This window comes from Lissotriton helveticus, chromosome 8 (assembly GCF_964261635.1).
Source record: "Lissotriton helveticus chromosome 8, aLisHel1.1, whole genome shotgun sequence".
In the NCBI taxonomy this organism is placed as follows: domain Eukaryota; kingdom Metazoa; phylum Chordata; class Amphibia; order Caudata; family Salamandridae; genus Lissotriton; species Lissotriton helveticus.
The window spans coordinates 1721075578-1721097496 of record NC_136069.1 but is presented as its reverse complement, the minus strand read 5'-3'; the positions used below and the strand labels follow the sequence as shown (position 1 = coordinate 1721097496).

Below are 21919 nucleotides of genomic sequence, written 5' to 3'. Positions count from 1 at the left end.
CCTCACCCTGCTGAGGATGGTGCTCCAGAGAGCCTCGCGCTGCTGAGGATGGGGCTCCAGAGAGCCTTGCCCTGCTGAGGATGAGGCTCCAGGGAGCCTCGTGCTGCTGAGGATGGTGCTCCGCTGCTGAGGATGGGGCTCCAGAGAGCCTGGCACTGCTGAGGATGGTGCTGCAGAGAGCCTGGCACTGCTGAGGATGGAGCTCCAGAGACCCTGGCACTGCTGAGGATGGTGCTCCAGAGAGCCTCGCCCTGCTGAGGATGGGGCTCCAGAGAGCCTGGCACTGCTGAGGATGGTGCTCCAGAGAGCCTCGCCCTGCTGAGGATGGTGCTCCAGAGAGCCTGGCACTGCTGAGGATGGTGCACCAGGAATGTGGTTCTGAAAATCTGGACCCTGTTGTTATCCCGATATCGAGGTCCAATACCCGTGTCCCAAAATATCAACGTACCATGACGAATTTGGTGTCAACGAACCGATAATGATTAGGACATCATTCCTATGCATTTGCGTCATAATCGAGGGTTGCCAACACCCCTAAATCGTAGTTTCCGTCCCGACCCCTTAGACTCCATTTTGTAAACGGCATCCATCTTACGTCTTGCCCTCATGATAAGTCAATTAAAGGTCGAGCTTGATCTAAAAGGACACGTCCACCTTCCCTGACTTCCCCCTGACCTGTCCCAACTGACTCCATTGCCTTTAGCCAAACCTGTTTGGGCAGCCCCTCGCCCAGTGGCCGAATACGATAGCATCAATGCATAACATTCCACAAACCATTCACTACATACAGACCATGCTTTCTACAAACATGCACCTGTCCACGTTCCCTGTTTATGGCCAGTTTTATGACTAGGAGGTGCCTTTCTTTATTGGTATTTCGTCGATATCTGATGGGAGTTCCGGGCCTAACCGGGTAATCTATCACGAACTGGACATCTAAAATGTGGGCTTGCTTACATGACTTCGCTCTTTGTATTATTGTAGAAATATGTGTATAGCCATATCATAAACTCAAGAATTCTTGCTTGCAGCTAATATTTCTGTATATAAGGAGAAGGCTGGTTCTGTAAAAATGAACAGTCTCCCGAGAATATACTCCCCGTGTGGTGTACTTCTGGGACACGTGTTACTTGGTAGCTACCAATAAAACTTGATCTCTGACTGCGACTAGAAGACTCAGTGTTTCTGTGGTCCGGAACAAGGGAGAACTCAGAGGTCTTCGGGTGTTATCCCCTGGCACCACCGGGTTCGTAAAAACCCGGCACCTCAGAAAGCCTCGCCCTGCTGAGGATGGGGCTCCAGAGAGCCTTGCCCTGCTGAGGATGGGGCACCAGAGAGCCTGGCGCTGCTGAGGATAGGGCTCCAGAGAGCCTTGCCCTGCTGAGGATGGTGCTCCAGAGAGCCTCGCGCTGCTGAGGATGGTGCTCCAGAGAGCCTGGCACTGCTGAGGATGGTGCTCCAGAGAGCCTCGCCCTGCTGAGGATGGTGCTCCAGAGAGCCTTGCGCTGCTGAGGATGGGTCTCCAGAGAGCCTCACACTGCTGAGGATGGTGCTCCAGAGAGCCTCGCACTGCTGAGGATGGTGCTCCCGAGAGCCTCGTGCTGCTGAGGATGGGGCTCCAGAAAGCCTCGCCCTGCTGAGGATGGTGCTCCAGAGAGCCTCGCTCTGCTGAGGATGGTGCTCCAGAGAGCCTGGCACTGCTGAGGAGGGTGCTCCAGAGAGCCTCGCCCTGCTGAGGATGGGGCTCCAGAGAGCCTCGCGCTGCTGAGGATGGTGCTCCGAGAGCCTCGCGCTGCTGAGGATGGGGCTCCAGAGAGCCTCGCACTGCTGAGGATGGTGCTCCCGAGAGCCTCGTGCTGCTGAGGATGGTGCTCCCGAGAACCTCGCCCTGCTGAGGATGGTGCTCCAGAGAGCATGGCACTGCTGAGGATGGTGCTCCAGAGAGCCTCGCCCTGCTGGGGATGGGTCTCCAGAGAGCCTCACACTGCTGAGGATGGTGCTCCAGAGAGCCTTGCGCTGCTGAGGATGGTGCTCCAGAGAGCCTGGCACTGCTGAGGATGGGGCTCCAGAGAGCCTGGCACTGCTGAGGATGGTGCTCCAGAGAGCCTCTCGCTGCTGAGGATGGTGCTCCAGAGAGCCTCGCACTGCTGAGGATGGTGCTCCAGAGATCCTCGCCCTGCTGAGGATGGTGCTCCAGAGAGCCTCTCACTTCTGAGGATGGTGCTCCAGAGCGCCTCGCCCTGCTGAGGATGGTGCTCAAGAGTGCCTCACCCTGCTGAGGATGGTGCTCCAGAGAGCCTGGTATTGCTGAGTATGGTGCTCCAGATAGCCTGGCACTGCTGAGGATGGTGCTCCAGAGAGCCTGGCACTGCTGAGGATGGTGCTCCGGAGAGCCTCACCCTGCTGAGGATGGGGCTCCAGAGAGCCTCGCGCTGCTGAGGATGGTGCTCCGAGAGCCTCGTGCTGCTGAGGATGGGGCTCCAGAGAGCCTCGCGCTGCTGAGGATGGGGCTCCAGAGAGCCTCGCCCTGCTGAGGATTGGGCTCCAGAGAGCCTCGCGCTGCTGAGGATGGTGCTCCAGAGAGCCTCGCGCTGCTGAGGATGGTGCTCCCGAGAGCCTCGCGCTGCTGAGGATGGTGCTCCCGAGAACCTCGCCCTGCTGAGGATGGTGCTCCAGAGAGCCTGGCACTCCTGAGGCTGAGGTTGGTGCTCCGAGACCCTCGCGTTGCTGAGGATGGGGCTCCAGAGAGCCTCGCGCTGCTGAGGATGGGGCTCCAGAGAGCCTCGCCCTGCTGAGGATTGGGCTCCAGAGAGCCTCGCGCTGCTGAGGATGGTGCTCCAGAGAGCCTCGCGCTGCTGAGGATGGTGCTCCCGAGAGCCTCGCGCTGCTGAGGATGGTGCTGCCGAGAGCCTCGCCCTGCTGAGGATGGTGCTCCAGAGAGCCTGGCTCTGCTGAGGATGGTGCCCCAGAGAGCCTCGCCTGCTGAGGATGGTGCTCCCGAGAGCCTCCCGCTGCTGAGGATGGGGCTCCCGAGAGCCTCGCGCTGCTGAGGATGGTGCTCCAGAGAGCCTGGCACTGCTGAGGATGGTGCTCCAGAGAGCCTCGCACTGATGAGGATGCGGCTCCCGAGAACCTCGCCCTGCTGAGGATGGTGCTCCAGAGAGCCTGGTATTGCTGAGGATGGTGCTCCAGAGAGCCTCGCACTGATGAGGATGCGGCTCCCGAGAACCTCGCCCTGCTAAGGATGGTGCTCCAGAGAGCCTGGCACTGCTGATGATGGGGCTTTAGAGAGCCTGGCACTGCTGAGGATGGTGCTCCAGAGAGCCTCTCGCTGCTGAGGATGGTGCTCCAGAGAGCCTCGCACTGTTGAGGATGGTGCTCCAGAGAGCCTGGCACTGCTGAGGATGGTGCTCCAGAGAGCCTCGCACTGCTGAGGATGGTGCTCCAGAGAGCCTCGCCTGTTGAGGATGGTGCTCCCGAGAGCCTTGCGCTGCTGAGGATGGGGCTCCAGAGAGCCTCGCCCTGCTGAGGATTGGGCTCCAGAGAGCCTCGCGCTGCTGAGGATGGTGCTCCAGAGAGCCTCGCGCTGCTGAGGATGGTGCTCCCGAGAACCTCGCCCTGCTGAGGATGGGGCTCCAGAGAGCCTCGCCCTGCTGAGGATTGGGCTCCAGAGAGCCTCGCGCTGCTGAGGATGGTGCTCCAGAGAGCCTCGCGCTGCTGAGGATGGTGCTCCCGAGAGCCTCGCGCTGCTGAGGATGGTGCTCCCGAGAACCTCGCCCTGCTGAGGATGGTGCTCCAGAGAGCCTGGCACTGCTGAGGCTGAGGTTGGTGGTCCGAGACCCTCGCGCTGCTGAGGATGGGGCTCCAGAGAGCCTCGCGCTGCTGAGAATGGGGCTCCAGAGAGCCTCGCCCTGCTGAGGATTGGGCTCCAGAGAGCCTCGCGCTGCTGAGGATGGTGCTCCAGAGAGCCTCGCGCTGCTGAGGATGGTGCTCCCGAGAGCCTCGCGCTGCTGAGGATGGTGCTCCCGAGAGCCTCGCCCTGCTGCGGATGGTGCTCCAGAGAGCCTGGCTCTGCTGAGGATGGTGCCCCAGAGAGCCTCGCCTTCTGAGGATGGTGCTCCCGAGAGCCTCCCGCTGATGAGGATGCGGCTCCCGAGAACCTCGCCCTGCTGAGGATGGTGCTCCAGAGAGCCTGGTATTACTGAGGATAGTGCTCCAGAGAGCCTCGCACTGATGAGGATGCGGCTCCCGAGAACCTCGCCCTGCTAAGGATGGTGCTCCAGAGAGCCTAGCACTGCTGAAGATGGGGCTTTAGAGAGCCTGGCACTGCTGAGGATGGTGCTCCAGAGAGCCTCTCGCTGCTGAGGATGGTGCTCCAGAGAGCCTCGCACTGCTGAGGATGGTGCTCCAGAGAGCCTGGCACTGCTGAGGATGGTGCTCCAGAGAGCCTCGCACTGCTGAGGATGGTGCTCCAGAGAGCCTCGCCTGTTGAGGATGGTGCTCCCGAGAGCCTCGCGCTGCTGAGGATGGGGCTCCAGAGAGCCTCGCCCTGCTGAGGATTGGGCTCCAGAGAGCCTCGCGCTGCTGAGGATGGTGCTCCAGAGAGCCTCGCGCTGCTGAGGATGGTGCTCCCGAGAACCTCGCCCTGCTGAGGATGGTGCTCCAGAGAGCCTCGCGCTGCTGAGGATGGTGCTCCCGAGAACCTCGCCCTGCTGAGGATGGTGCTCCAGAGAGCCTCGCCTGTTGAGGATGGTGCTCCCGAGAGCCTCGCGCTGCTGAGGATGGGGCTCCCAAGAGCCTCGCGCTGCTGAGGATGGTGCTCCCGAGAACCTCACCATGCTGAGGATGGTGCTCCAGAGAGCCTGGCACTGCTGAGGATGGTGCTCCAGAGAGCCTGGCACTGCTGAATATTGGGCTCCAGAGAGCCTGGCACTGCTGAGGATGGTGCTCCAGAGAGCCTCTCGCTGCTGAGGATGGTGGTCCAGAGAGCCTCGCACTGCTGATGATGGTGCTCCAGAGAGCCTCGCCCTGCTGAGGATGGTGCTCCAGAGAGCCTCTCGCTGCTGAGGATGGTGCTCCAGAGATCCTCGCCCTGCTGAGGATGGTGCTCCAGAGTGCCTCGCGCTGCTGAGGATGGTGCTCCAGAGAGCCTGGTACTGCTGAGGTTGGTGCTCCAGATAGCCTCGCACTGCTGAGGATGGTGCTCCAGAGAGCCTGGCACTGCTGAGGATGGTGCTCCAGAGAGCCTGGCACTGCTGAGGATGGGGCTCCAGAGAGCCTTGCCCTGCTGAGGATGGGGCTCCAGAGAGCCTCGCGCTGCTGAGGATGGGGCTCCAGAGAGCCTCGCACTGCTGAGGATGGTGCTCCAGAGAGCCTTGCCCTGCTGAGGATGGTGCTCCAGAGAGCCTCTCCATGCTGAGGATGGTGCTCCAGAGAGCCTCTCCATGCTGAGGATGGTGCTCCCGAGAGCCTCGTGCTGCTGAGGATGGGGCTCCAGAAAGCCTCGCCCTGCTGAGGATGGTGCTCCAGAGAGCCTCGCTCTGCTGAGGATGGTGCTCCAGAGAGCCTGGCACTGCTGAGGATGGTGCTCCAGAGAGCCTCGCGCTGCGGAGGATGGTGCTCGAGAGCCTCGCGCTGCTGAGGATGGGGCTCCAGAGAGCCTCGCACTGCTGAGGATGGTGGTCCCGAGAGCCTCGTGCTGCTGAGGATGGTGCTCCCGAGAACCTCGCCCTGCTGAGGATGGTGCTCCAGAGAGCCTAGCACTGCTGAGGATGGTGCTCCAGAGAGCCTCGCGCTGCTGAGGATGGGTCTCCAGAGAGCCTCACACTGCTGAGGATGGTGCTCCAGAGAGCCTTGCGCTGCTGAGGATGGTGCTCCAGAGAGCCTGGCACTGCTGAGGATGGGGCTCCAGAGAGCCTGGCACTGCTGAGGATGGTGCTCCAGAGAGCCTCTCGCTGCTGAGGATGGTGCTCCAGAGAGCCTCGCACTGCTGAGGATGGTGCTCCAGAGAGCCTCGCCCTGCTGAGGATGGTGCTCCAGAGAGCCTCGCGCTGCTGAGGATGGGGCTGCAGAGAACCTCACACTGCTGAGGATGGTGCTCCAGAGAGCCTGGTATTGCTGAGGATGGTGCTCCAGAGAGCCTCGCACTGATGAGGATGCGGCTCCAGAGAGCCTCGCCCTGCTGAGGATGGTGCTCCAGAGAGCCTTGCCCTGCTGAGGATGGTGCTCCAGAGAGCCTGGTATTGCTGAGGATGGTGCTCCAGATAGCCTGGCACTGCTGAGGATGGTGCTCCAGATAGCCTGGCACGGCTGAGGATGGTGCTCCAGAGAGCCTGGCACTGCTGAGGATGGTGCTCCAGAGAGCCTCGCCCTGCTGAGGCTGGGGCTCCAGAGAGCCTTGCGCTGCTGAGGATGGTGCTCCGAGAGCCTCGTGCTGCTGAGGATGGGGCTCCAGAGAGCCTCGCGCTGCTGAGGATGGGGCTCCAGAGAGCCTCGCCCTGCTGAGGATTGGGCTCCAGAGAGCCTCGCGCTGCTGAGGATGGTGCTCCAGAGAGCCTTGCGCTGCTGAGGATGGTGCTCCCGAGAGCCTCGCGCTGCTGAGGATGGTGCTCCAGAGAACCTCGCCCTGCTGAGGATGGTGCTCCAGAGAGCCTGGCACTGCTGAGGTTGGTGCTCCGAGACCCTCGCGCTGCTGAGGATGGGGCTCCAGAGAGCCTCGCGCTGCTGAGGATGGGGCTCCAGAGAGCCTCGCCCTGCTGAGGATTGGGCTCCAGAGAGCCTCGCGCTGCTGAGGATGGTGCTCCAGAGAGCCTCGCGCTGCTGAGGATGGTGCTCCCGAGAGCCTCACGCTGCTGAGGAAGGTGCTCCCGAGAACCTCGCCCTGCTGAGGATGGTGCTCCAGAGAGCCTGGCACTGCTGAGGATGATGCTCCAGAGAGCCTCGCCTGCTGAGGATGGTGCTCCCGAGAGCCTCGCGCTGCTGAGGATGGGGCTCCCGAGAGCCTCGCGCTGCTGAGGATGGTGCTCCCAAGAACCTCGCCCTGCTGAGGATGGTGCTCCAGAGAGCCTGGCACTGCTGAAGATGGGGCTCCAGAGAGCCTGGCACTGCTGAGGATGGTGCTCCAGAGAGCCTCTCGCTGCTGAGGATGGTGCTCCAGAGAGCCTCGCACTGCTGAGGATGGTGCTCCAGAGAGCCTCGCCCTGCTGAGGATGGTGCTCCAGAGAGCCTCTCGCTGCTGAGGATGGTGCTCCAGAGATCCTCGCCCTGCTGAGGATGGTGCTCCAGAGTGCCTTGCGCTGCTGAGGATGGTGCTCCAGAGAGCCTGGTACTGCTGAGGATGGTGCTCCAGATAGCCTTGCACTGCTGAGGATGGTGCTCCAGAGAGCCTGGCACTGCTGAGGATGGTGCTCCAGAGAGCCTCGCCCTGCTGAGGATGGGGCTTCAGAGAGCCTCGCTCTGCTGAGAATGGTGCTCCGAGAGCCTCGCGCTGCTGAGGATGGGGCTCCAGAGAGCCTCGCGCTGCTGAGGATGGGGCTCCAGAGAGCCTCGCCCTGCTGAGGATTGGGCTCCAGAGAGACTCGCGCTGCTGAGGATGGTGCTCCAGAGAGCCTCGCGCTGCTGAGGATGGTGCTCCCGAGAGCCTCGCGCTGCTGAGGATGGTGCTCCCGAGAGCCTCGCGCTGCTGAGGATGGTGCTCTTGAGAACCTTGCCCTGCTGAGGATGGTGCTCCAGAGAGCCTGGCACTGCTGAGGATGGTGCTCCGAGAGCCTTGCGCTGCTGAGGATGGGGCTCCAGAGAGCCTCGCGCTGCTGAGGATGGGGATCCAGAGAGCCTCGCCCTGCTGAGGATTGGGCTCCAGAGAGCCTCGCGCTGCTGAAGATGGTGCTCCAGAGAGCCTCGCCCTGCTGAGGATGGTGCTCCCGAGAGCCTCGTGCTGCTGAGGATGGTGCTTCCGAGAACCTCGCCCTGCTGAGGATGGTGCTCCAGAGAGCCTGGCACTGCTGAGGATGGTGCTCCAGAGAGCCTCGCGCTGCTGAGGATGGGGCTCCAGAGAGCCTAGCGCTGCTGAAGATGGTGCTCCAGAGAGCCTCGCCTGCTGAGGATGGTGCTCCCGAGAGCCTGGCGCTGCTGAGGATGGGGCTCCCGAGAGCCTCGCGCTGCTGAGGATGGTGCTCCCGAGAACCTCGCCCTGCTGAGGATGGTGCTCCAGAGAGCCTGGCACTGCTGAGGATGGTGCTCCAGAGAGCCTGGCACTGCTGAAGATGGGGCTCCAGAGAGCCTCGCCCTGCTGAGGATGTTGCGGCCCCCATGCCAAAGGCTGCTGGAGTACCTCGCTGAGACATCCCTGCTTCAAGGACATGTGATCAGATCATTAATACTTTGCGTACATTTGCAGAAAAGTGACTTAATTATAAATTAGATTACATGCTTCTTTTGTTCACAGGTGCAAACGTTTGGTTATTCTTAAAATGAGCTTCGGTTATTCTTTCGTTTCCCAGCCTGGTATCCTCTCTAATGAAGCCCTGTCAGAGTTCAAACGAGTCTCCCGTCTTTGACTGAGGCCATTGCAGTGGTAGCGGCCCATCGACCCATCGAGGATGAGCAGTAAATATTCCCCGCGCTTTGAAGGGTCCTGGTCATTACTCCCTGCGCCATCTTGAGCAGAGCGTCACAGTGGGTCCCTTATTGTGCAGGACTTACCCAATATTTGAGACTGCTCGCTCACTTGCATCTCGCTTTTGAAGGACACTTTTCTTCGTGACTTGGCATCCTTTGCCTTTTTGGTGCCACCTGCAAACATTGTCATCGGGACACTAACGCTAGCGCTGGACTCCTGAGAAGCCGGAAGAAAAGATGGGGCACCTGAAGTGCTCACGAGTTCTCAGAGTGATGGGGAGGACAGAGTGATGCTTTCTTTGTGTCCTCGCTTGTCACTGGCACCTTTCTGTCCCTTAGCAGCACCGGGACCTGCTTGTTGTTTACTCTCTGAAGTCATGTCTGCCTCTACGCAGCCTGTGCAGTGCAAGCAGGCTTGCAGGTATTGTCAACACATAAATAAAAGGCATGGTACTTTACAGAGGTCATAGCTTAAACTCCCGCAAGGGCGAGACCTATTGCAGTGTATGTCGTGGCACGGGCCATCCATGTGAAGGGATCCCAACACACATGGTCTGGGTGGCAAAAATGTACAGAGTGCATACAAAAAAAACATTGGCAAGGCCAATAGGTCTCGCCATTGGGACCTTCTAAGTGTTTGGCTATGCAACGGTTTATGTTGTTGCATCAAGGATATTGTGCTGGATAACTGTTGGAATTGGGGGTCTCTGGTTGGCGCAGTGCAGCACTGGCGACAATCAGGGACCCTCTCTTCCAAGTCAGGGCAAAGGATTACCTTCAAGAACAACCCCTGCTCACCCTCTAGGTAGTGTGGCGCAAGCAGTCTAGGCTAATCTCTGGGGCACATGTGGTTAAACATTTGCAGTATCACACCAAACACCACTAACCCACCACACAATGACACCAAACTGTATTGTAGTAAAAATATACTCTCTTTATATATTCTTAGAAGCAGGCTTGTAAATACAGTTCAGTTACTTCAAAATGCAAGGTTCCAGTTACTCTCAGCAAAGTCACAGTGTTTAATCAGCTTGTTCTTCTTATTCCCCAAACACAATATTGTTTGGGGCTTTCCTGTTCAATGTTATCAAAAAGGCGGGGTTGCCTGCTGGGGGCCTTGGTGCGCCTCTGACGATCGAATGGGCCCGACCGGCCCGGGCTCATGCTTCTAGCGGGAGCGGCGGCAGGTCAGTTCAAGTCCGCCTCTCAGTGCGAGCCGCACGGCTGTGCGCGACTGGCTGGGGAGAGAGCGGGGGCCCTGGGAGCGTTCAACAAGCGGCTCCGAGGGCTGTGCTGATCAGAGGGAGGTGCGAGCGGGGCAGGCCAGATGCTCGCACCGCGGGGGCAACAACAGTACCTTTTCTAACTTGAACAGGGGTCGAGGCGGTCAGGTCGCAGGTCGGCGCGGTGATCCTCGGCGCGGTGTCTTCCTCCCTGGGTTGGAGCGAGCGGCGGCTCGGCTCGAGCTCGGAGGTTGGCGTTGCGGCGCAAGCCGGGACACGCTGATAGAGCGCCTCGGGGTTCTCACAGAGGGGGCACACGCAGTGGGCGGCGATCCGCAGAGCACGTCACAGGCAATCCAGGCGGCGTTCTTGCACCACAGGCCGCAGCTGTTTCTCGGACAGCGGCAGGCGATTTCAGGGGCACAAGTCACGGAGGGGTGCAAGCAGGCACCGGGCACGACCTCTCTTCATGTTGCGAGCTGCGGCTCGGGGCCAGTCACGGTGCTCGGGCCAGCGGGGCTGGTCTTTGCGATGCTTCTGGGCCTAGCAGGCGGCAGTCACGGTGTTTAGAGGGATGGCAACACCCAGAGCTTGATGGAGAGCGCGATGGTCACAGCGCGCTCCGCTTTTCCTGGATAGGCGTGCTGGGGGAAAGCAGCGTTTCACAGCGGTTCCTCTGTCAAGGGGGTAGCTCCCACTGTTCCTGGGGCGCTGGTCAGGGGGCAAGTTCCACAGCAAGCCCTTGGAGATCTTTAGCAGAGTTTGGCACAAAGTTCAATAAAAGCAAAAGTCTCTTGTAGTCTTTTCTCTCCTCTCCTTCTGCAGCAAGGCACCAGACACAGGCCAGGGACAGCACTCCTCCTTGTAGTCTTCTTCCAGGTCCTTCTCTTCGGGCAGAGTTTCTTCAGTAGCACAAACAGGATCTGATTTACAAGGAGCAGGGCTCCTACTTTTATACACAGTTTCTTTTGTTCTTACAGGCCAGGGGGGCCTTTGCATAACTGCTCTCAGCCCCTGAGCACTTGTTGGGGGTACGTCTGGCTTCTGCATTCAGTGTGAGGGCAGGCACATCAAACTCTCCCCAGGGGGGCGGAGCCAGCATTGTGAGAACAGGGGCAGCCAGGAGTACTTTGTTGACAGGTTTCGCCCTTCCTGGGCCAGGTGCAGGCTGAGTCATCAGTCGCTCCCCAGGGGGGCGGAGCCAGCATTGTGGTGGCAGAGCACAGCCTGATGCATAGTCCAGGGAAACTCCCACCTCCCACTAAGGTGTAATCCTGGTATTCACCACCTGTCATCCCCCAGCCCTGTCACTCACACAACCCAGACAGTCAGATACACATCCAAGCAGAGGCGGGCTGAAATGGTTAGGAAAGCAAAGGCTAGCTTTCTAAAAGTAGCATTTGCAAACACAGGATATTAAAATAAACTTTACTAAAAGAAGTATTTTATTATTCTGAGTTCAGGCATACTAAACACTAATTTCTACCATGTTCCCTTAGCCTGCTGGGATTATAGAGTGTAATAATTCCAGCAGCCCATCTGGCCTAAAGGGAACAGGTAGCCTTACAATACTGAAAAACGAATTTGGCTGTAATTCACTATTAGCACATGCCACACACATCAGAGCATGTCCTACCTTACACTTACAATGCACCCTGCCCTCAGGCCTACCATAGGGGTGACTAATATGAAGTTAAGGGAAGGTTTAGAGGCTGGCAAGAGTGTGCACTTGCCCAGCCAGCATGACAGTACCAGACTGCACGCAGGTTCTGCAATGGCAGACCCTAGACACATTTTAAAAGGCTGCTTCTGTGGGTGGCGCAACCAGCGCTGCAGGCCCACTAGCAGCATTGGCATTTACACGCCCTGGCACTCCTGGTGCACTTTACTAAGGACTGACAGTAAATCCAATGAACCAATCATGGACATCAATCACAGATACACTTTACAGTAGGGAGCACTTGCACTGCGGCATGGGTTGGCCGTGGCGCAGTGCCCTGAGTAGCGGACACCAGCAAAAACACCTGAGGCACATCAGCAAAAAGTGGAAGGGAAACTCACGCCAAGGTGCCAGGTCTAACACATGTCCCCTCCAGCTGAAATGTGGGGGGAACTACCCTTCCCCAGGGAGTTCCTCATCACTAAGGCGGAAAAACCTGGACAGACCGTCAGCGTTGGCGTGATCTGTGCCAGGGCGGTGTTCCACCATGAAGTCCATACCCTGTAGGGAGATGGACCACCTCAACAGTTTTGGGTTCTCACCCCTCATCTGCATCAACCATCTGAGGGGCCTGTGGTCTGTCTGGAACCGGGAGTGAGACCCAAACAAGTAGGATCTTAGCTTCTTCAGCGCCCAGACCACAGCAAATGCTTCTCGCTCTATTGCACTTCACCTACTTTCCCGTGGAAGTAACCTCCTACTGATGTAGACTACAGGTTGGTCCCAGCCCTCCTCAGTCATCTGTGAGAGAACAGCCCCTACACCATGCTCTGAAGCGTCTGTTTGCACTATGAATTCCTTGGAGAAATCAGGAGCCAGGAGCACGGGCGCCATGCACATGGCAGTCTTCAGGGTGTCAAAAGCCTTTTGACAGGTGTCAGTCCAAATCACATTCCTGGGCTGCTTCTTAGAAGTCAGCTCTGTCAAGGGGGTCACAATAGTGCCAATGCCCTTGACAAACCTCCTGTAATACCCAGTGAGCCCCAGGAAGGCTCTCACTGCAGTCTGGGTCTTGGGGGGTGCCCAAGCCAGGATGGTCTCAATTTTGGGTTGCAAGGGTGCCGCCTTGCCACTCCCCACTTGGTGTCCCAAGTACACCACTGAACCCTGCCCAATCTGGCACTTGCTTGCCTTGATTGTGAGGCCTGCCTTGCGCAGGGCCGTCAACACTTCCCAGAGGTTTCGCAAGTGTTCTGGCCAGGTACCACTGAACACTGCGATGTCATCCAGGTAGGCGGCACTGAACTCATCCAGCCCAGCCAACACCTGGTTGACCAACCTCTGAAAGGTGGCTGGGGCATTCTTCATTCCAAATGGCATAACCCGGAACTGGAAATGCCCATCTGGTGTAGAGAATGCGTACCTCTCTTTGGCCCCATCGGTCAAGGCGATCTGCCAGTACCCAGACGTTAAATCAAACGTGCTGAGGAACCGGGCAGCCCCTAGCCGATCAATGAGATCATCAGCTCTGGGGATAGGGTGCGCGTCAGTCTTGGTGACTGAATTGAGTCCTCTGTAGTCCACACAGAACCGGAGTTCAGGTGTGGCTCCCGGCGCAGCAGCCTTTGGGACCAAGACCACGATGCTGGACGAAGGACTGCTGGAGGACTCAACCACCCTAAGAGCAAGCATCTTGGAGACCTCCTCCTTGATGCAGGCCCTGACCCTGTCAGTCACTCTGTAAGCCTTATGCTTCACAGGTAAGCTGTCTCCTGTGTCCACATCATGGACGCACCAATCTGTGACACCAGGAACCAGGGAGAACAGATCTGGAAACTGCCCCAGCAATTGGCGGCAGTCTTCCTGTTGCTCAGGCGTCAGGGTGGGTGAGAGGTTAACTCCATCCACTGACCCATCTTTCTCAGAGGCCACTAAGAGGTCCGGTAGAGGCTCAGACTCCTCTTCCATTCCATCGTCAGTTGCCAACAACATGCCCACTTCGGACCTTCGCAAGTGGGGCTTCAGGCGGTTAACATGTAGGACCCTTAAAGGGTTCCTGGGAGTCTGCATGTCCACCAAGTAGGTTACTGGACTCTTGCGCTCCACAACCTCAAATGGACCTGTCCACTTATCCTGAAGTGCACAAGGCTCCACTGGGGCCAAGACCCACACCTCTTGTCCAGGCTGAAGCTCTACCAGAGTGGCATTCTGGTCGTACCACCAATTCATCTCTTCCTGGCTGGCTTCCAGATTTGCCTCAGCAAGTTGTCTGAAGCGCCTGGTCTGGTTTCTGAAGGCCAGCATGTAACTGTATACATTCTGGGGAGGTTTCCTGGGAGATTGCTCCCAGCCTTCCCTTACCAAACTCAGTGGTCCTCTCATTGGGTGACCATACAGCAGTTCAAAGGGGCTGAACCCTAGGGACTTCTGTGGCACCTCACGGTATGCAAAGAGAAGGCATGGCAAGAGGACGTCCCACTTACGACTCATTGGACCTTCCAGGCCCATGATCATGCCTTTCAGGGTTCGGTTGAATCTCTCAACCAACCCATTTCCTTGGGGATGGTAAGGGGTGGTGAACTTGTAGGTTACACCACACTCTTGCCAAAGGGACTTCATATATTTGGATATGAAGTTGGTCCCCCTGTCACTCACGACCTCTAGAGGGAATCCCACTCGTGAGAAAATTCCCATCAGTGCACGTCCCACCACGGGGGCCGTCACTGTCCTCAGAGGGATGGCTTCAGGGTACCGGGTGGCATGGTCCACCAAGACCAGGATGAACCTGTTGCCCATGGCTGTCTTGGGGTCCAGAGGCCCAACAATGTCAATACCCACTCGTTGGAATGGAGTACTGACTACAGGGAATGGTTGGAGGGGAGCCTTGTTCTTCCCTCCGCACTTCCCACTTGCCTGGCAAGTTTGACAGGTCCTACAATGAGCATCTGAGCTCTTGTGCATTTGGGGCCAGTAGAAGTGGGTGACAAGCCTGTCATAGGTCTTGTCCATCCCCAAATGTCCTGCTAACGGCACATCATGAGCCAGCCCCAGTAGGAAGGCTCTGAACTTCTGGGGTACCACCAGCACACGGGCTGACCCAGGTTCAGCAGCCTTAGGCTCTGAATATAGGAGGTCATTCTCCCAGTACACATAATGTGTTTTGGCCTGAACACCATTGGCCTGGTCTGCAGCCTGCTGCCGCATACCCACGAGTGAAGGGCATTCTTTCTGCTCCCTGCAGAATTCCTCCCTGGAGGGGCCTCCTTCTTGCTGCCAATGGGTCAGCTCAGGCAGGTCCCCCAGTTCAGCAATCTGTTCCCCAGTAGGCTCCAGGGCATCCCCCTCAAGGTCTGCTTCCTCCTGGACCGTGGGAACTTCAGGGGCCGGTTTCCCGCGCCCCCGGCGCCTTCTCCCTAAGGCCGGTTCCTGGGCCTCTCCTTCAGGCCCCAGGACCTCTTGAGCACCCCTACTGGCTGCCATTGACCGGGTGGTCACGCACGCCCAGTCAGGCAGACCCACCATCTTCAGGTGAGTCGTCTTCTCCACCTTTTGCCAAGGGGAGTCCTCCAAGTCATTCCCTAGCAAACAGTCCACAGGCATGGTTTTCCTCACACAGACCTGCAGAGTACCAGAGACCCCCCCCCACTCGAAGGGAACTTGAGCCATCGGACACTGACTCTCTGAATTGTCAGCATTGACAACCCTACAGTAGGCATGGTGTACAACCTGCTCTTGAGACACCAGGTGCTGCCTCACTTCAGTCACACTGGCTTCTGTATCTCTAAGAGCCTCAGCTTTCCTACCATTGATGGTCACCACCTGACCATATTTCTTAGTGTTAGAGGGCAGGTAGTTTGTAGGGACCATCTCACTGTCTCCTAGTGAGACTAAGGTCATCTGAACAGGATCCCCACCCCCTGGGACCATCACTTCTTCTCCTAAGTGAACACTAGTCACTTGCCCGGGTGGAGCACCAGTGGGTGCTGTTTTTCCAAACAGGCGACACTTGGGGTCACTGGCAATGTGCCCCGGGTCACCACATCTGTAACAATTGAAGGGCCCCTTTGGAACAGGTTTACCTGTCGGGGCCCCGTTCTGCTTCGGGGGTGGGGGAGGCTGAGAACCTTTCTGCTGGTTCCCTTGGGGATTACTTTGGGGGCCTTTAGGGAACCCTTTCTGTTTACCCCTGTCCCCCCCACTCTTCTGCTGGGGACCCTGCCCACCCTTGGCGGAGTGTCCCACTGGACCCTTGTGGACACTGGTGCTGAGCCAGCGGTCCGCCTCCTCAGCAAGCTTCCTCGGGTTGGACAGCTTGCTATCAATCAGGTGCTGGCGTAGCTCAGGAAAACAATTACTAGACAAGTGCTCCCATGCAATTAAATCAAAGAGACCTTGAAAATCATTCACCTTGTTACCCTTCACCCAACCATCCAGGGCTCTGCAAAAAAAAGTCACATACTCCACATATGTACCCCCAGGACGATTCTCACACCCCCTGAACCTCTGTCTATACATTTCAGGGGTAAGCCCATACCTGGTCATTAAGGCCTCTTTCATGCGGGGATAGGAACTCTGTTCTTCAAGGGGCAAATCTAGGAGGGTGTCCCGCCCTTCGCTAAGGAACCTTCCCCACAACCCCGCTCCCCAATCCTTGTCAGGGACCCGGTGGGAGGACATGGCTACTTCATAAGCCCTAAACCACTGTCCTATGTCATCCCCCCTAAAGAACTCCTTAACTACATCTTTGGGGATGTACACCCTGGACTCTACCTGCACCGGCGTTGTGCTGCCACCAGAGGGAGGATGCTCCAAACTTTTCTCTTTTAGACTCATCTCCCTCAATTTCACTTCATGATCCATTTCGATTCTTCGCTCTTCCAGAGCCATTCTTTTGCTCTCAAGCTCCAGTTGGCCCTTCAATTTCAATTCTGCCAGCTTCATTTCATGATCCCTGGTTGCCTGTCTGTCTGCCAGCTCCTCTGGCGACAGGCCTCTGCCAAAGCTATGAATGCTGTCTGGTCGCTCAATTACCACATTATTTCCAGGTGCATTCTCATCCTCAGGTGGATCCCTTGACTCCACCCAGGCTTTCAGGGCCTTGTAGAAATCCTCCTTGTTCTTGCACCCTGACCGTGGAACCTTGAGTTTTCTGCAAAAAGAACGTTAGTTCTTTATTTGTGTAGTCATCCAACGTTGATCCATCCCATTCTATCTCCAACACATCAGAGGCTACAGACTCTGCCCTATCCACACTGTTTGTGCCAGGCATGATTTCAACACTAGGGATCTTCTTTCAGCAAAGAAAAGAAATAATTAAAAAGTCTGTGGCTAAGTTACTGGACTGTAATCACTGTGCAATGGTCAGTAGTTAATGTAAGGACACTGCAAATGTAAATTTGTGATCCCACCGTTGCCACCAATGTTGAAATTGGGGGTCTCTGGTTGGCGCAGTGCAGCACTGGCGACAAGCAGGGACCCTCTCTTCCAAGTCAGGGCAAAGGATTACCTTCAAGAACAACCCCTGCTCACCCTCTAGGTAGTGTGGCGCAAGCAGTCTAGGCTAATCTCTGGGGCACATGTGGTTAAACATTTGCAGTATCACACCAAACACCACTAACCCACCACACAATGACACCAAACTGTATTGTAGTAAAAATATACTCTCTTTATATATTCTTAGAAGCAGGCTTGTAAATACAGTTCAGTTACTTCAAAATGCAAGGTTCCAGTTACTCTCAGCAAAGTCACAGTGTTTAATCAGCTTGTTCTTCTTATTCCCCAAACACGATATTGTTTGGGGCTTTCCTGTTCAATGTTATCAAAAAGGCGGGGTTGCCTGCTGGGGGCCTTGGTGCGCCTCTGACGATCGAATGGGCCCGACCGGCAAGGGCTCACGCTTCTGGCGGGAGCGGCGGCAGGTCAGTACGAGTCCGCCTCTCAGTGCGAGCCGCACGGCTGTGCGCGACTGGCTGGGGAGAGAGCGGGGGCCCTGGGAGCGTTCAACAAGCGGCTCCGAGGGCTGTGCTGATCAGAGGGCGGTGCGAGCGGGGCAGGCCAGATGCTCGCACCGCGGGGGCAACAACAGTACCTTTTCTAACTTGAACAGGGGTCGAGGCGGTCAGGTCGCAGGTCGGCGCGGTGATCCTCGTCGCGGTGTCTTCCTCCCTGGGTTGGAGCGAGCGGCGGCTCGGCTCGAGCTCGGAGGTTGGCGTTGCGGCGCGGGCCGGGTCACGCTGATAGAGCGCCTCGGGGTTCTCACAGAGGGGGCACACGCAGTGGGCGGCGATCCGCAGAGCACGTCACAGGCAATCCAGGCGGCGTTCTTGCACCACACGCCGCAGCTGTTTCTCGGACAGCGGCAGGCGATTTCAAGGGCACAAGTCACGGAGGGGTGCAAGCAGGCACCGGGCACGACCTCTCTTCACGTTGCGAGCTGCGGCTCGGGGCCAGTCACGGTGCTCGGGCCAGCGGGGCTGGTCTTTGCGATGCTTCTTGGCCTAGCAGGCGGCAGTCACGGTGTTTAGAGGGATGGCAACACCCAGAGCGCGATGGAGAGCGCGATGGTCACAGGGCGCTCCGCTTTTCCTGGATAGGCGTGCTGGGGGAAAGCAGCGTTTCACAGCGGTTCCTCTGTCAAGGGGGTAGCGCCCACTGTTCCTGGGGCGCTGGTCAGGGGGCAAGTTCCACAGCAAGCCCTTGGAGATCTTTAGCAGAGTTTGGCACAAAGTTCAATAAAAGCAAAAGTCTCTTGTAGTCTATTCTCTCCTCTCTTTCTGCAGCAAGGCACCAGACACAGGCCAAAGACAGCACTCCTCCTTGTAGTCTTCTTCCAGGTCCTTCTCTTCGGGCAGAGTTTCTTCTGTAGCACAAACAGGATCTGATTTACAAGGAGCAGGGCTCCTACTTTTATACACAGTTTCTTTTGTTCTTACAGGCAGGGGGGCCTTTGCATAACTGCTCTCAGCCCCTGAGCACTTGTTGGGGGTACTTCTGGCTTCTGCATTCAGTGTGAGGGCAGGCACATCAGACGCTCCCCAGGGGGGCGGAGCCAGCATTGTGAGGACAGGGGCAGCCAGGAGTACTTTGTTGACAGGTTTTGCCCTTCCTGGGACAGGTGCAGGCTGAGTCATCAGTCGCTCCCCAGGGGGGCGGAGCCAGCATTGTGGTGGCAGAGCACAGCCTAATGCATAGTCCAGGGAAACTCCCACCTCCCACTAAGGTGTAATCCTGGTATTCACCACCTGTCATCCCCCAGCCCTGTCACTCACACAACCCAGACAGTCAGATACACATCCAAGCAGAGGCGGGCTGAAATGGTTAGGCAAGCAAATGCTAGCTTTCTAAAAGTAGCATTTGCAAACACAGGATATTAAAATAAACTTTACTAAAAGAAGTATTTCATTATTCTGAGTTCAGGCATACTAAACACTAATTTTTACCATGTTCCCTGAGCCTGCTGGGATTATAGAGTGTAATAATTCTAGCAGCCCATCTGGCCTAAAGGGAACAGGTAGCCTTACAATAGTGAAAAACGAATTTGGCTGTAATTCACTATTAGGACATGCCACACACATCAGAGCATGTCCTACCTTACACTTACAATGCACCCTGCCCTCAGGCCTAACATAGGGGTGACTAATATGAAGTCAAGGGAAGGTTTAGAGGCTGGCAAGAGTGTGCACTTGCCCAGCCAGCATGACAGTACCAGACTGCACGCAAGTTCTGCAATGGCAGACCCTAGACACATTTTAAAAGGCTGCTTCTGTGGGTGGCGCAACCAGCGCTGCAGGCCCACTAGCAGCATTGGCAATTACAAGCCCTGGCACTCCTGGTGCACTTTACTAAGGACTGACAGTAAATCCAATGAACCAATCATGGACATCAATCACAGATACACTTTACAGTAGGGAGCACTTGCACTGCGGCACGGGTTGGCCGTGGCGCAGTGCCCTGAGTAGTGGACACCAGAAAAAACACCTGCGGCACATCAGCAAAAAGTGGAAGGGAAACTCACGCCAAGGTGCCAGGTCTAACAATAACTAAACACTTAGAAGGTCCCAAAAGCGAGACCTATTGGCTATGCCAATGCTTGTTGAGGTATGTGGGGAAAACCCCATGTCGTGGCATGATAGAATTTAGGGAAATGCAATAACCAAACATGACTGAGTAGTTTTAGGGCTGAGAGCTTTTATGCAAAATGAATAGAGATCAGACTATCAGAGTAGGTTTGTGCAATAAAAATGGCAACAGGAAATGTAAGTCTTGCTTTAGTTTTTAAAAAGACTTGAGGTTTTCACAATAATTATCACTATTCTGATACACAAATTATTTGTAGACGAATGAAGCACAATAAATATTGTATATTGTAAAATACCAATTATTGTGTGTACGTTGTGTCTAGGGTTGAGGGCGGGCTCCAAGGATATACCCACTGTAGATGAGAGGGTTTCTGACGGGGTTCTCAGACTCCTGATGCTCCCATTTGAGAGAGGACTGCGAGACACCTGTTGTTCTTCTTTTCTCAAAAGATAGGGTGTTTTTTTATTTGTATTTGTTTTTATTAAGAACAATAGCAGGGCATATGAAAGACATACAGTACATATAATGGATACGATTTGGCATTGTGATCAACAGTGTCGTTACATACTTTAAGATGGTAAAAAACATCAGACATGCATGAAAATTGGCAAAGGTGTTTTCTTTTTAATTAAAGATATTTATTGCATTTCCTTACATTTCTTAAAGCCCCCGCCACGGCACCCCACCCAAGAAGACAAATCATCTTACAATCAATTCATATCCAATAAGCATTGCGGAGTTAAATTTACCTGTTTACACAAAATATAGGGAGTAGGCGGAGCTTTGTGCATCTATCTTGAGGCCCTACCCTTTGTCTAGAATGTATTTACAACTATATGTATATGTTAACTTGGAGATTGAATCGTGTTTTGATTGTTGCTGGCTATGCATTACAAAGTGAATTATTTATTCAGTTTGAACTTAGAGGTTATGTAAATTTAATGATGTATCTGTTTTTGGAATGTGTTTAGTAAAAAGTGTTTATTCTTACTTTTTTCTTTACAGAAACGTAATGTTTTAATGGGAATGAATATAATATTTTCCTGAAGAAGGTGTTGGTTATTTATTAATTTGCCCACCGAAACGCGTCGATGCTCAAGCAAGGGATTATTACTCTAAGTCTGTGGAGGCAATAATTCTGACGGAGAATTGGAATATTGATCAGAATTGATCGCTGGATGACTTTTGTATTTTCCTTTGTGCAATAGGAACTATTTTTCCTTAGTGTTGTTCCCATTCTATCTTATCCTATTTTATTCTGTTTAGTTTTGTGCCTATGTGTTTTATACTGTTTTTAACAATATTGTACCTATGATAGGCTTGGATCATGTGCTCCCAATAAGCCTTAAATGTTTTTAATATCTGTTTGAATAAACTGTATAAATTTTTTAATATAATTTTCACATTTCCTCTTTGTTCATCACATTGTGTGAATTAAGGTTCTTTGATTAGAGTTTGCTGTGCATTGAATATATGTGATTTAAATTGCCCAAAGGGGATTTCATTTTTTGGCATTTGTCTTTACGGTACCCTACCCCTTTGGCTGTTGGGTCCCTCTCTTTTATTAGAGATACACAAAATTACATTCATCCCATGAAGAGTGCACCGAAAAAATAAGAAAGAAAGAAGCCCTATAAAATAACCCCCCTACCACCTATTGCCCTATCCTGGAGAAGAAAAGAAAAATCTCTCCTATCCCTCAGCCATTGCAGAGATCCAGCCGAGAAAGGAGTTCACACCGTAGCCCTTTTTGCCTAGCGCCCTTGCCTTTTCGTGCATAAACTGACATCTCGTTGTGATACATGGTCATAAGGCGGGCAAGCCATGCGTTACATCCTTCCTTCACTTCTTTTTCCTTTCTTCCCCATCCTTACTCCTTTGTTACATCATCTGGTTCCTCGCCAGCCCTGGCATGTGCTATGTTTACTTTCCATTCACATTCCAGACTCTGCATGGTTTGTTTTATACTGGAATCTTGGGGAATATTAGCAAGAACCTCGTTAAAATTATCGCAGTTTTAGCAGCGGGAAACTGCTGCTAAAACGGCGATAATAGGCTTGCTAATATGCATTATAGAATTCCAATCTAACCTGGGCTTCTGTTGGAATTCTATAATGCATAATAGCAAGCCCATTATCGCCGTTTCAGCTGCAGTTTCCTGCTGCTAAAACGGCGATCATTTTAACAAGGTTCTTGCTAATATGCCCCCTTGCCTGTTGCCGAGTTGCATCTGGAGCTGTTTATGGATGGACTTACATTGCTGTGCTGAGAATAAACCTACTTCAAAATGTATTGAATATTGGACTCTTTCGTAGCACCATTGTTGACTCGATTGATGGAA

The 21919-nt window shown here is 55.1% G+C and overlaps 1 protein-coding gene across 1 annotated transcript in view; it reads left to right on the top strand.

Moving 5' to 3' along the window:
- Positions 1–20972, top strand: part of LOC144773660 (NACHT, LRR and PYD domains-containing protein 12-like) — a 603733-nt gene extending 582761 nt beyond the window's left edge. The window contains exon 12 of the mRNA XM_078658808.1: positions 20584–20972. The gene's annotated coding sequence lies outside the window, so the exon portion shown is untranslated. The remainder of the gene's footprint in view (positions 1–20583) is intronic.
- The last annotated feature ends 947 nt before the right edge of the window (positions 20973–21919 follow it).